The 15,066-nt window shown below is 43.9% G+C and overlaps 1 long non-coding RNA gene across 1 annotated transcript; it reads left to right on the plus strand.

Annotated features, from left to right (window-relative positions):
• The first annotated feature begins 456 nt into the window (after window positions 1–456).
• On the plus strand, window positions 457–6,046 carry LOC143809215 (uncharacterized). Its single transcript, XR_013222154.1, has 2 exons — window positions 457–748; window positions 5,373–6,046. It is a non-coding gene; the product is annotated as an uncharacterized LOC143809215 (long non-coding RNA).
• The last annotated feature ends 9,020 nt before the right edge of the window (window positions 6,047–15,066 follow it).

The raw sequence follows: 15,066 nt of genomic DNA on the forward strand, positions 1-15,066 counted from the left end.
TGTTGAATGAATTACTAAAAAACATGCGGAAAGTGCCAGTAAAAAGATGCCCTAAAACACTTTAACAAAAAAAAGAACCAGTGGATGAAAATGTTGAAAAAGCAACCAAAAATATTATGAAAGACACTTCAGGTTCAAAAAACTGCAGAGAAAAAAAACCTTAGTGTCTTCTGCTTCAAAAATGGATGGTTTGGACAGCCAGAAAAAGCGTCAGTGTGAACATACTCTAAGGGCTCTTCTCAGAGCTTGGATAATATTGGTATTGGCAGTAAAACAAGTAAAAGCTGCTTCAGTTCTGGCTGACTTGGAGAGATAACCTGCAAAATCTCCTTTTTTTTTCTTTAATTAAACTCAGACAAATTCTCCTTTGTTCTGAGACTGTAGATTTGGGACAGGGCGGCTCCACTCTGGCTCCATAGTTCTGTAACAGGATCAGAAGACAATCAGTCTTTTCATGTCCTGGCAACATCACACACTGAGCTGCTCCTAGTGTCAGGGATATAGGGCCTCCTGCTCCTACATTGTGCAGGGGCACATCTCCTCCTGTGCCAGACCCCGCTGCTCCTCTAAGGGGAACCCCAGTGCCTACACTGCTAACCTGCTCTCCGAGAAGACCTGTCAGACCATTGGCGAATGCTCTATGTAACAATGAAGAGAAATGTTTCCTTATGTAGATAAGACACAACATCTCTGCTGTCTTCAGGCTTCCTCTTCAGGATGAAATGTTCCTCTGCTGCAGTGCAGTGAGGTAAGTGATGTGCACTCTGCCCTCCTTCATCTCAGACTTCTGCTTCTGTCTCACAAGGCGTCATATAGATCTCCAGTGCATAGGAGTCACATATATAATGTACTGCTATGTAGCCTGTATGCCCCCAATGTACAGTTGTGCTCAAAAGTTTACATACAATTTTTGCTTTCTTGGCCTTTTTTTCATAGAATATGAATGATAACACCAAAACATTTTCTCCACTCATTGTTACTGGTTGGGTGAAGCCATTTACTGTCAAACTACTGTGTTTTCTCTATTTAAATCATAATGACAACCCAAAACATCCAAATGACCCGAATCAAAAGTTCACATACCCTATTTCTTAATACTGTGTATTGCCCCCCCCCCCCTTAACATCAATGACAGCTTGAAGCCTTTTGTAGAAGTTGTGGATGAGGTTCTTTATTTTCTAAGATGGTAAAGCTGCCCGCTCTTCTTGGCAAAAAGTCTCCAGTTCCTGTAAATTCCTGGGCTGTCTAGCATGAACTGCGGCATGAGATCTCCCCAGAGTGGCTCAATGATACTGAGGTCAGGAGATGGAGATGGCCACTCCAGAACCTTCACTTTGTTCTGCTGTTGCCAATGACAGGTCACTTGGCCTTGTGTTTTGGATCGCTGTCATGTTGGAACGTCCAAGTACGTCCCTTACGCAGCTTCCAGGCTGACGAGTGCAATTTTGCCTCCAGTATTTGCTGATAACGTGCTGCATTCATCTTTCCTTCAATTTTGACCAAGTTTCCTGTGCCTATGTAGCTCACACATCCCCAAAATATCAGGGATCCACCTCCGTGCTTTACAGAATGAATTGTGTTCCTTTCATCATAGGCCTTGTTGACCTCTCTACAAATGTAACATTGATGGTTGTGGCCAAAAAGTTCAATTTTGATCTCATCACTTCAAATTCCTTTGTTCCAGACGTTTTAAGATTTGTGTCTGTGCTGATTTGCGTATCATAGGCAAGACACCTTGTGGCATTTGTGCAGTAATGGCTTTCCTTCTGGCAACTCGACCATGTAGCCCATTTTTCTTCAAGTGTCTCCTTATTGTGCATCTTGAAACAGCCACGCCGCTAGCTTTCAGAGAATCCAGTATTTCAGCTGATGTTATTTGTGGGTTTTTCTTTGCATCCCGGACAATTTTTCTGGCAGTTGTGGACATAATTTTTGTTGGTCTATCTGACAGTGGTTTTGTTTTTACAGAGCCCCTGATTTTCCATTTGTTAATCACAGTTTGAGCGCTGCTGACTGGCATAATCAATTCCTTGGATATCTTTTTGTATCCCTTTCCTGTTTTATATAGTTCAACTATCTTTTCACATCAATCTGTTGACAATTCTTTTGTTTTCCCCATAACTCACAATCCAGAAATATCAGTGGCTGGAAAAAAGATGCAAGAGTCTGTCTGGATCCCAGAAACTCACTCAGCTTTTATGCACACACACTGATTACAAGCAAACAGGTCACAGGTGAGGATGTTACCTTTAGTAGCCATTCAAACCCATTTGTGTCAACTTCTGTGCAAGTTATCAGGCCAAAATCACCAGGGTATGTAAACTTTTGATCAGGGTCATTTGGATGTTTTGGGTTGTCATTATGATTTAAAAAGAGAAAACACAGTAGTTTGACAATAAATGGCTTCACCCAACCACTAACCATGAGTGGAGAAAAAGTTTTGGTGTTATCATTCATATTCTTTGAAAAAAGACCAAGAAAGCAAAAATTCTGCCGGGGTATGTAAACTTTTGAACACAACTGTATGCCCCCTTATCTATGAGTCATATGTACACAAATTGTAACACTGAGATCTTTTACATATCCATTGAAGCACATTAAGTAAGGCCTCAAACACACTGCTCCATACTGTGCCCACTCCATAGTTGCAGTATTACCCCTTTGTGGAAAGATGACTGTAATTCTCAGTCCATTTTAATACTTAGTCAATAACACAAATGCCACCAAGAGTGCCAGTGTTGCTCATATTTCCATTATCCACCAGCCACCAGAAGTACCAAAAACTGGTGATTTTCACCAACTGCAAGACCTTTCACATAACCTCCTGTGTGAGGCCCCTCACCTGGGCTTCAACCCTCTCTGCCATCAGTCCTTCCAGGTTTAGCCCTGGCTAGAATGATAATGTCAGGCCATCTATGGTGCTTCTCTAACAAACTGTAGATGACCAGCTCCTCAACATAGACCACAGAGACCAGGCTGCAACACCAAACCCTGCACACGAGCAGTCATGGGAGAAACAACATGACAACGAGCATGGCACTTCATACACCAGAACGCAAACTTCCCAGCACTGCCTGGGTCTTATTATTTCCCAGAGAGGTACAACTCTGTGCAGTCCCCACCCAGTGCCCACTGGGCACTTGGAGAATAGGGACCAGTCCTGAGCACTGCCTGGTCTTACCACTTCACAGAGAGGTACAATGCTATGCACTCCCCAGCCTATTCCCACTGGGCACCTGGAGAATAGGAACCAGCCCTGAGCGGTGCCTCATCTTACCACTTCCCAGAGGTACAATGCTGTGCACTCCCCGCTCAATGCTCACTGGGCACTTGGAGAACTGGAACCAGTCTTGAGCACTGCCTGGTCTTATCACTTCCCTGAGAGGTACAATGCTGTGCAGTCCCTGCCTGATGCCCACTGGGCACCTGGAGAATAGGAACAAACCCTGAGGACTGCCTGGTCTTATCACTTCCCTGAGAGGTTCAATGCTGTGCAGTCCTTACCTAGTGCCAACGGGGCACCTGGAAAATAGGAACCAGCCCAGAGCACTGCCTGATCGTATCACTTCCCTGAGAGGTACAATGCTGTGCAGTCCCTACCTGATGCCCACTGGGCACCTGGAGAATATGAAACAGTCCTGAGAACTGCCTGGTTTTATCACTTCCCTGAGAGATATAATGCTGTGCAGTCCCTACCTGATGCCCAATGGGCACCTGGAGAATCGGAACAAGCCCTGACCACTGCCTGGGTCTTATCACTTCCCAGAGAGTTACAACGCTATGCAGCCCCCACCCAATGCCCACTGGGCTCCTGGAGAAGAGGAACCAGCCCTGAGCACTGCATGTTCTGATTAAAGCCGCAGGCTAGTACAGGTCAGCCCACCTAGTACACATGGTTATCTAGGGGAAAAATGCCAACCCATTGCCACTCATTAGACAGCAACCACCCAGAACAGAATAACATTTTCTACCACTTTTATAATTTACAGACTTGCTTTAATGTAATCTATAAACCCTAACATATTTAAAACCATTTGTCTTGTGGCGGTAACAGAGATCTTGAGAAATTAATGTTTTGTACTATATGACTCTAGTTTCTATGCAAATTGTCTCTTCAGAGAGGAACAGTACTTGAACCAATAGCGCCACCTATTGGAAGAAGTGATCTTTAAAGTTAAAGGGAACCTGTCACCCCCAAAATGGAAGTTGAGCTAAGCCCACCGGCATTGGGGCTTATCTACAGCATTCTGGAATGCTGTAAATAAGCCCCCGATGTATCCTGAGAGATGAGAAAAAGAGGTTAGATTATACTCACCCAGGGGCGTTCCCGCTGTGGTCCGGTTCGATGGGCGTCGCGGTCCGGTCCGGGGCCTCACATCTTCATAGGATGACGTCCTCTTCTTGTCTTCACGCTGTGACTCTGGTGCAGGCGTACTTTGTCTGCCCTGTTGAGGGCACAGCAAAGTACTGCAGTGCGCAGGCGCTGGGACTCTCTGATCTATCCCGGCGCCTGCGCACTGCAGTACTTTGCTCTGCCCTCAACAGGGCAGACAAGTACGCCTGCGCCTGAGCTGCAGCGTGAAGACAAGAAAAGGACATGATCGTAAGAAGATTGGAGGCCCCGGACCAGACCGCGATGCCCACCGCAGCGGGACCGCCCCTGGGGGAGTATAATCTAACCTCTTTTTCTCATCTTTCAGGATACATCGGGGGCTTATCTACAGCATTCCAGAATGCTGTAGATAAGCCCCTGATGCCGGTGGGCTTAGCTCAACTTCCATTTTGGGGTGACAGGTTCCCTTTAATATCAAACCTTTAATAAAGAGATGTTCCCTTTTAGACTTCTGTCAGGAGCCTCCCAACCAGCCAAATCAGACCTCTTGCTTTGCACTGAGGAGTAGCAAAGAACCAGAAACACATGTTTGCAATTGGGTGTCTGGTTTGGCTTTTATACGAAATCATATGGCAAGACTCCTGAAAGGGTCAATATTGACATTTTGGATTTCTACTTCCAACAGGTGGCACTAGAGTTCTAGTTCTCTTCCTCTCTGCAGAGACAATTTGCATATTTATTTTGCCAGAGGAGCATTGCATGGCCTATAAGTCTCCTTACACCAGCTTGGCACTCTCCACAACGAGAGACGTGACCTTTTAGATTCTCATTTCTGTGGCATTCATTTTCCACCATCAGTCTCACCATGATGTTTAGGAGGTGTAATTGCAACAGCCCTCTGTGCTCTACAGGGGTATGAAAAGATCCCTAAGAAACAATTTTAGTATAATCTATGTCTGCTATTTGGGTGCTGGTATTATCTATGTATACTAAAGAATATTTGACTTTTCTACAATGTATGAATGTTTTATATTTTCAGTGCCTAGTGCTAAAATCTTGGAGCAAGAATGAAAGACAGAAAAACGGTAGCAATAAGTCACTACCCCAAAACAGCCATAAGTGATAGCAATACTGTGGTTATTGGGACCCCATCCATGCCGACCGCAGGGCTAACATCACAAGGTGTGACAGCTCCCAAGCAGAACACCTTTGGATTGACTCCATCCCAGCACTTCCGAGCTAGTGTGCAACTCCAGAGGCTTAATAGCCAATACCAAGGAGCAGCTGCCACCCAGCACTGGGCTCTGAGCAGTCAGGCATCCCTCGCAAGTGGAGCTGGAATATTTGACTTGGATCGGGTAGATGAAGACGTCCTAAAATCTTTGGTTTTGGAGATGGGTCTAGACACTGCCAACGAACTTCCAGAGCTCTGGTTGGGGCAAAATGAATTTGAGTTTGCTCCAGAACAGTTGTTGATTTTAGAGCAATGAGACGCAAGATGATGATCTTATAAAAACACATATAAAAAACGACACAAATACAAAATATTAATAGTAGGGGCAGAGCTAGTGAGTGCACATGTAGTAGCTGCTATCTGGTCTTGATGTCTGCACCAGCTTTTTTTTTTTGTAAGATATTTCTATGGTATAGTGAAGCAGCAAACTGTGAAAAACAAAATCTCTGCCAGTCTCAAAACCTTTGGCCAAGACTGTGTTATTTTCTTGTTTATGTGTTGTCACTGTTGTGTCTGCCAGTCTGAATGTAACCTGCCAAATAATATTGCATTAAAGGGAATCTGTCACCCCTTTTTTTCGATATGAGCTAAAAATATAGTTCAATTTAGCATGAGCTCTGCATTACAGCAGTACCTTTCATATCCCCTAATTCCCCACCTTTGCTTAGAAAATACCTTTGTGATCTCTCCGGCGTCCTATGTAAATTACCACAGTCTGGTCCGAAGGGAGGGAGTTATTTGCCGTCTCTCCCCACCTCCTGCCTTGCTCTACGCATTTATTTTTCTTCTTTCCTGCGTTGACATTGTTTTCCTGCGCATTGAAATGGCCTCTCGCGCGTGCGCAGTATGTTTTTCCCAACTGTGGGCAAAGCATAAAACTCATTATTGCGCATGCGCCGGTATTTTCCATGATTTCCACATCAATACTTCTGGGGCACAGAGCACAGGATAAAAAGCCGGTGCATGCGCAACAATGATTTAATGCTTTGCCCACAGTACTGTGCAGGCGCTAGAGGCCAATTCAATGCGCACGCGCAGAAACTGTACAGGATCTGTGCTATTCACAGATCTCGTTACATCCAGCACGCCGAGGAGTGGGGTGAGAGATGGCGAATAGGCCTCGCCCATCCGATTGGACCGTGGTAATTTACATAGGACGCTGGAGAGATTACAAAGGTATTTTCTCACCAAAGGTGGGGAATCGGGATATGAAAGATATTGCTGTAATGCAGAGCTCAGGCTAAATTGAACTATATTTTTAGCTCATATCGAAAAAAAGGGTGACAGATTCCCTTTAAGTTACAAATAAAACGGCCATTGCATCACCTGAAGTCTTATCAGCACTAACATCTACATTGCTCCAGAAAATAAAGAATTTCTAACAGAAAATTATTGTAATTACACATCTTTTGTTATACAAGTTTATTTCCTTTGTGTGTATTGGAACAATAAAAAAAACAGACAAAAAAGGCAAATTTGACATAATTTCACACAAAATCCCCCAAATGGGCATCACAAAATTGTTGGTACCTTTCCACAATTGTGGGTAAACAACTTTGTTTCAAACATGTGATGCTCATTCCAACTCAACTGTGGCAAGTAACTGGTGTGGGAAATCACATCTGAAACCAGATAAAAAGAGGGAGAAGTTGACTCAATCTTATCATTGTGTGTATGTGTGTGCCACACTAAGCATGAAGCACAGAAAGAGGAAGAGAACTGTCTGAGCAGTGACAGTTCTATTACAATGGGTAGGGTCAGAGCCCATCTGTTATCTCCTATGACCATGGGGTGCTGTACACTGAAAGTGTCATGCTGCTACTGTGAAAACAAGATGTCAGCCCCCAGTGCCTTCTTTAAACTCCTATAACACACAAAATATGTTTCAAATGCAATCAAAACTTGGTTATAACAGCATGTTATGCTACATTACATTGATTTATTAATGATCTACAAATGCGGTACCTTCCTTTTAATAATAACAAGATAGGTACAGTATGTTTCTCAGGCACAAAATTGGTGATAGGCACATTCATTTTTTTGGATCTTGCTATTTCAATTGATTGAGATAGCGGAAAACACACAAATATCTATCGCAAAATCACTGCGACCAACAATGGAATAGCTGGCATCCTTCACCTTTAAAGGCAGGTATCCCAGTCAGTCAGTACCTGCGAACGCGACAAAATTGTTCTGATGACAAAGCCTATTTGGGAGATTTTCATTGAGAGGATATCAAGAATAAAGTTTTAGGGAAAGTTTTTAATAGGGCTAAAAAAAATAATCGTGAAATTCTTCTGAATGAAAAACAAAAAAAAAACCAGTATAAAATCATCAGATTTGTAGACACATATGATGAACAAGCAAATAGTGCACTAAAGATAATACACAGGTTCCGGCCAAGCTAACCCCAGTATAACTTTTAGAAGGGGAAAAAAATCTAAGAGAATTTCTCCTCCATAGTCACTGGGCTCCGAAAAAGAATGAGAACCCCTGTCACGGACATGGTTTGTGGAACCACTGTGCCATGGACCGTGGAGAGCCGTGACTAAATGAACACCTGACTGTTCACTAGAGCCTCTGATGGTGAGGTTAGACTTGGCTCCTGATGAACGCCAGGTGCCACTCCAGGACAGACCAACTGACGCGCAGCAGCTGGACCCAGAGGACAGACTGGAGGGAGCAGCTGGCAGAGTTTGATTTAGAATGCAGGAGACAGAGTTCGCATCAAAGTGCAGCAGAGTTTGCATCAGAGTGCAGCAGACAGAGTTCACACGATTGTGCAGCAGAGCTCGCACCAGAGTGCAGCAAGCAGTGTTTGTATCAGAGTGCAGCAGGCAGGATCTGCATCAGAGTGCAGGCAGGATTTGCACCAGAGTGCAGCAGGCAGTGTTTGTAGCAGAGTGCAACCTGTAGGATCTGCATCAGTGCGCAGCAGGCAGAGTCTGCATCAGAGTGCATCAGGCATGATTTGCACCCAGGCTTGGACTGGCCCACCGGCGAACGGGAGGATTCTCCAGTGCAGCACCGCTCCGCACCGCACACATACACACACGCAGGCACACAGACTCACAGAGCAGCTCACCTCCCGGGGTCCTGCTTTCTGTCTAAGACAGCCTGTAATAATTATAGGGTATAACTCAAGAGACTGTTTGCGTGGAACAAGACAACTACAGGACACAGTTTTATAAGTGGTAAAGTCTATATTTGTCACGGGGATACAATGAGGGCGAGAGCTAATAACCCGGGACCCTGCAATTTCCCTCAGACTAGGGAAACCCTGTCTGACCCTCTACCTGAAGTTTACACTGAAGGTGTGCATGTTCAGGCCTCCACCCTCACCCTGACTTCTGATTCAGCCCTAGACTGAACACCACCGCCCACCACCCAGTGAATGCAATAGACCAATACCCACAGTTATAACACACAAGGATAAAGGAAAATATACACCACGCCGCAGTCACTCAGGAATCTAATATATAAAGTTGAATGTGTGTATGTATGTGTGTATGTCTGGAATTGGCATCTGAACCGTCGCAGCTACAGCCACAAAATTTTGCACAGTCACACGTCTGGACCCCGAGAGCATCATAGGCTATGTTGTGAGGTGAAATTTTAACCCCGCGCTTTCCAATTCACCAAACAATTTTGCCCCTATCTACATAATGGGGAAAAATGCAGCCTATATATACCAAGCCAAAATCCACATCCCAAAATGTGGAAACAATACGGATAAGATTCAGTGCACAAGTAAGTAAGACTCAAACAAAGAAAACCGCACCACCAAGAACCATAAATAAAGTTTAAAAATTGTATACTTTTATTAGAAACCAGTTATATAAATTACAAGGGATGTGACAGGGGTAAAACCAGAATATGGGGGAAAACACAAAGACACCAGGCATAGAACAGGCATATAGTGTTACATGTATAGTTGCTCCAAAGTGTGTCTTATTTAACAAGATTATAACCCAGAATCTAGGTGCACACCATGGAAACAAACACCAGTCACGAAGGGGCTGTAAACCACCTTTGACTACGCTATCTAACAAGTTTGTACTTAAAATAAATCAACCATTATTGTATTACCTGATGCCGCCTGGAGCCCTGTGTAGCCCACCGTCCCCTACGCGCGTTTCGGCGCTCAAGCCTTCTTCCGGGGGAGTGGCTTCCAGAAAAAATGGGCTGTCTTAAAAAGGCCGGCCGGCCTATCGAATAGCTACCCCTAAAGACCTGCTATTAGGCGGCGCATGGTGTGCCGGCAAGTCAGGAAGTCGGCGTCACCGAAGACGTCAGCAGGCAGAGCGGACAGGATCCTAGGTGCCGCCCACGTGACTGTCGGCGTGCACCCAGGACCCGAACCCGATCCAACCAATAGACATCAACAGCGGCGCCGAGCACCCTGACGTCAGCCAACATGCGCACTAGCAGGACGGACCGCATATATACCATGGGGAAGAGGACCACTATAAAAACGTGTGAGTAAAATGAGGCAGGAATAAAAAGAACCTGCCGAATAACACATTGATATGATGCACAAAATAGATAATATAATTAATATAAAGTGCCAAGTGATTATACATAACCATAAAATACCACCGGAAAAGACAATTTACAAATATATATAACATTGAAATTACAAAGACAGTATATCAATGTGCAAAGTGACAAGTAGGAGTGTCCAGTGTAATGATATCCATATTTCCAAAATTCCAAAAGGAGGTCCAGATACCCAACAGTATATCCAGGGGATCCTTACTAAATAAAACAAGGGGAAAGAGACCGGCCACACATATGGGAATATAGAACCTAAAATGTATAAAAACATATATGAATAAACAACACATAAAATTGGAAAGACACAAAATAAAAAACACACAGAGCAGAGGTGAAATTCATATAAAGGGAACAAAACTTAGAATTTCATTAAGGCCATGGGGTTGTACAGTACGGAGTTTCCATATCCAGAAAGCCTCCCTTTGTGCCAGTAGACGGCCCAAATTGCCCCCACGTGCATTGGGGACAATACAGTCAATGCCTTTTACCTTAAGGCCTGCTGGATCGCAGGCATGAAAGACCTTAAAATGGCGTGGAATGGTCTTGAGGACCTCTATATTGTCTTCCTCAGCGGCCGCTATGATGCCCCGAACATGCTCACGTGCACGAATTTTTAAGGCCCGAGTGGTAAGGCCCACATATGCCTTATTACACGGGCATGAGGCGTAGTATACTACCATCTTTGTGGAACACGTGATGGTTTGTGTGATGGTAAATTTGCAGCCATCTGAAGAAAGGAAATCTTTGGCGTGCACGATGTTAGGGCACGCCACACACTTACCACACGGTTTGCACCCCCAAGGTACAATGTGATACGGCCGTTCACTTGAAAAAAGTGGAGGAGGAACCTGAGGTTTGAAATAGCTTCTAACTAGGTGATCACCCAAATTCCGTGACCGCCTAGCTGTCACCGACGGTTGGTTAGGTAAGTACTGTTTTAACACAGGATCAGCAAGGAGTACTGGCCAGAACTTGGCCAACACATCCCGCATGCTATTCCATTGTGAATGGTATTGCGTAATTAACCTTACCTGGGAATTGTCCTTAACCTGCTTTGTAGAATAAAGGAGCTGGTGTCTTGTGGTGTTCCTAGCTCGGTTATATGCTCTTTTCAGAGATCTTTTACGGTAACCTCTATTCAAAAAGCGGTTTGTCATGTCCTTCGCTTGGACCTCAAAATCTTCGTCTGATGAGCAGATCCTTCTGATTCTAAGAAACTGACCAGTCGGAACAGAGTTGATTACATGAGTGGGATGGGAAGATGACGCATGTAGGACAGAATTAACTGCCGTGTCCTTACGGAAGGCATCGGTGACTAACATTCCATCCATGCCCCTCCTCACGGTGACATCTAAAAAATCAATCATGTTCAAATCAAATTTACATGTCAAACGTATATTTAAATCATTTTTATTTAAATCTGCAACAAAATTTTGTAAATCACATGATGACCCCCGCCAGATCAGGAAAATATCATCAATGTAGCGGGCCCAAAAAATGACCCGCTCCATTGATGTACCCCGATCCGACGAGAATAGGTCCCTCTCCCACAGCCCCAGGTTTTCTTTGTTTGAGTCTTACTTACTTGTGCACTGAATCTTATCCGTATTGTTTCCACATTTTGGGATGTGGATTTTGGCTTGGTATATATAGGCTGCATAATTATACTGTGTATTTTTCACAGGTTTTCTAAGCTATGGATTATAAATCTAGGGATGCGGCCTGGCAAGTACAAGTTGCGCAGGTCTTTGACAGCGGTTCTGCCAGCATGGCAGTAGGTGATAAAGGGGATATTAATAATCTACAGTCTCAAATTAAGAAACTGTTACACAAACGCACCAAATTATGGTGGAATAGGGCCTTTTTGGAGAACTACCTTAAGAAGAACTTAATTCCACGTGGGCTACGAATTCAGGTGTTTCCCTCATTTCCGGTAACTGACGAGTCGTTTACGACCAAATGGGAGGAGATATGTACCAAAGCATCATGTCAATTTATGGAGCTACTTGTTGAATTAAATAAAAAATCGGTTGCGTCTTTGGAATCAGAAATTGATGGCCTATTTCTTGATTTTAAGAAAGTGGCACCGATAGACATAATTACAACTTTTAATAGTAGTATGGATAAAGCCTCGGCAGACTGGGAGACTCAAATTAAAACGAGTCAGGCAAAAAAACTACTTCGTGATAGCTCAGACTTCCAACAGAAAACTGTTTATAGATGGAAGAGATTAGCTCCAGTAAATAGGAGCTACAGGTCCCCCTCTGCCTCCTCTATATCTTCCTCTGGTGAAACTTCGGATACCTCTCAACGGTCAATGCAGACTCGTTTTGGCAATTCGGGTAAAAGAAAATGGGATCAAAAGTCTAAAGCTAATAAGCGTGGCCAATCCTTTCTTCATCAGAAAGATACACCTAAGGTAATTAATTTATCTGAGCATATTTTGAGTAAGGATGAGATTTCAGTGCTCTCTAAAGGTCTTACATTCTCTCCTAGTATGCGGTTTGATCGGTTTGTGGCCATTAAAGATCTCCACATGTTTGCCCGCTCATTGATTTTTAAAAAATGGCATCATAGTGAGGAAATACAACAGGCCTTTCCCTTACCTGAAGAACAATTGGCCTTACACACATTGGAGGAATTGGCAATTGAGCATTCTAATCCTACTTTAGGTAGGTTACCATCGACTCTTCGTCCTAGGTCTACTAAGTTCCCGCCCTTGTCATTATGTCCTAATGTGGAGATTTTTGTCAAGCTGGTCTCCAAGGAGTTTGACAGAATACCTTCGTCAATACATCATAATAATAACCTTTCTAGGGCTGAATTTTTGGGTCTAGAGAGATTAAAAAATCTTAAAGATGTGGTGTTTAAACCTGCTGACAAGGGCGGGAACATTGTCATCTGGCCATCAAAGTTATATCTTGCAGAAGCATTTCGCCAACTTCGGGATCCTTTATGTTATAAAAAGTTGACATATAACCCTCTTATTTCCTACAAGGGTGAATTGATCAAAATTATGCAGAGAGCGGTTTATGATGGAATTATAACCCCGAAGGTGCGAGATGTATTGATTGTCAAAGACCCTTGTATTGCCACACTGTACCTCCTCCCTAAGGTCCACAAAAATATACACAATCCTCCAGGTAGGCCAATTATTTCTGGGGTGGGTGGACTTACGGAGGGCATCGGTCGTTATTTGGATTCGTTTCTCAAGCCCCTGGTGGAAACTATCCCCTCATATTTGAGGGATACTTCAGATTTTCTTAAAAAAATTGACTCCGTCCACATTGATGAGGACATGATCCTTGCTACGTGTGACGTTGAGTCTTTATATACTAGCATTCGCCACCAGGATGGTTTGAGAGCGGTTTCTTACTTTCTCTCCATGACTAGCTTCTCTACAGGTGACAATGATTTCCTTCTTCTTTTACTGCAGTTTTTGTTGACACACAACTTCTTTTTGTTCAATGGGTCCTTCTACCTGCAGCTCCAGGGGACTGCGATGGGCGCGGCCTGTGCGCCCGCTTACGCAAATCTTTTCCTGGGGCTGTGGGAGAGGGACCTATTCTCGTCGGATCGGGGTACATCAATGGAGCGGGTCATTTTTTGGGCCCGCTACATTGATGATATTTTCCTGATCTGGCGGGGGTCATCATGTGATTTACAAAATTTTGTTGCAGATTTAAATAAAAATGATTTAAATATACGTTTGACATGTAAATTTGATTTGAACATGATTGATTTTTTAGATGTCACCGTGAGGAGGGGCATGGATGGAATGTTAGTCACCGATGCCTTCCGTAAGGACACGGCAGTTAATTCTGTCCTACATGCGTCATCTTCCCATCCCACTCATGTAATCAACTCTGTTCCGACTGGTCAGTTTCTTAGAATCAGAAGGATCTGCTCATCAGACGAAGATTTTGAGGTCCAAGCGAAGGACATGACAAACCGCTTTTTGAATAGAGGTTACCGTAAAAGATCTCTGAAAAGAGCATATAACCGAGCTAGGAACACCACAAGACACCAGCTCCTTTATTCTACAAAGCAGGTTAAGGACAATTCCCAGGTAAGGTTAATTACGCAATACCATTCACAATGGAATAGCATGCGGGATGTGTTGGCCAAGTTCTGGCCAGTACTCCTTGCTGATCCTGTGTTAAAACAGTACTTACCTAACCAACCGTCGGTGACAGCTAGGCGGTCACGGAATTTGGGTGATCACCTAGTTAGAAGCTATTTCAAACCTCAGGTTCCTCCTCCACTTTTTTCAAGTGAACGGCCGTATCACATTGTACCTTGGGGGTGCAAACCGTGTGGTAAGTGTGTGGCGTGCCCTAACATCGTGCACGCCAAAGATTTCCTTTCTTCAGATGGCTGCAAATTTACCATCACACAAACCATCACGTGTTCCACAAAGATGGTAGTATACTACGCCTCATGCCCGTGTAATAAGGCATATGTGGGCCTTACCACTCGGGCCTTAAAAATTCGTGCACGTGAGCATGTTCGGGGCATCATAGCGGCCGCTGAGGAAGACAATATAGAGGTCCTCAAGACCATTCCACGCCATTTTAAGGTCTTTCATGCCTGCGATCCAGCAGGCCTTAAGGTAAAAGGCATTGACTGTATTGTCCCCAATGCACGTGGGGGCAATTTGGGCCGTCTACTGGCACAAAGGGAGGCTTTCTGGATATGGAAACTCCGTACTGTACAACCCCATGGCCTTAATGAAATTCTAAGTTTTGTTCCCTTTATATGAATTTCACCTCTGCTCTGTGTGTTTTTTATTTTGTGTCTTTCCAATTTTATGTGTTGTTTATTCATATATGTTTTTATACATTTTAGGTTCTATATTCCCATATGTGTGGCCGGTCTCTTTCCCCTTGTTTTATTTAGTAAGGATCCCCTGGATATACTGTTGGGTATCTGGACCTCCTTT

The sequence above is a fragment of the Ranitomeya variabilis genome, chromosome 2 (genome assembly GCF_051348905.1).
Source record: "Ranitomeya variabilis isolate aRanVar5 chromosome 2, aRanVar5.hap1, whole genome shotgun sequence".
NCBI classification, from domain to species: domain Eukaryota; kingdom Metazoa; phylum Chordata; class Amphibia; order Anura; family Dendrobatidae; genus Ranitomeya; species Ranitomeya variabilis.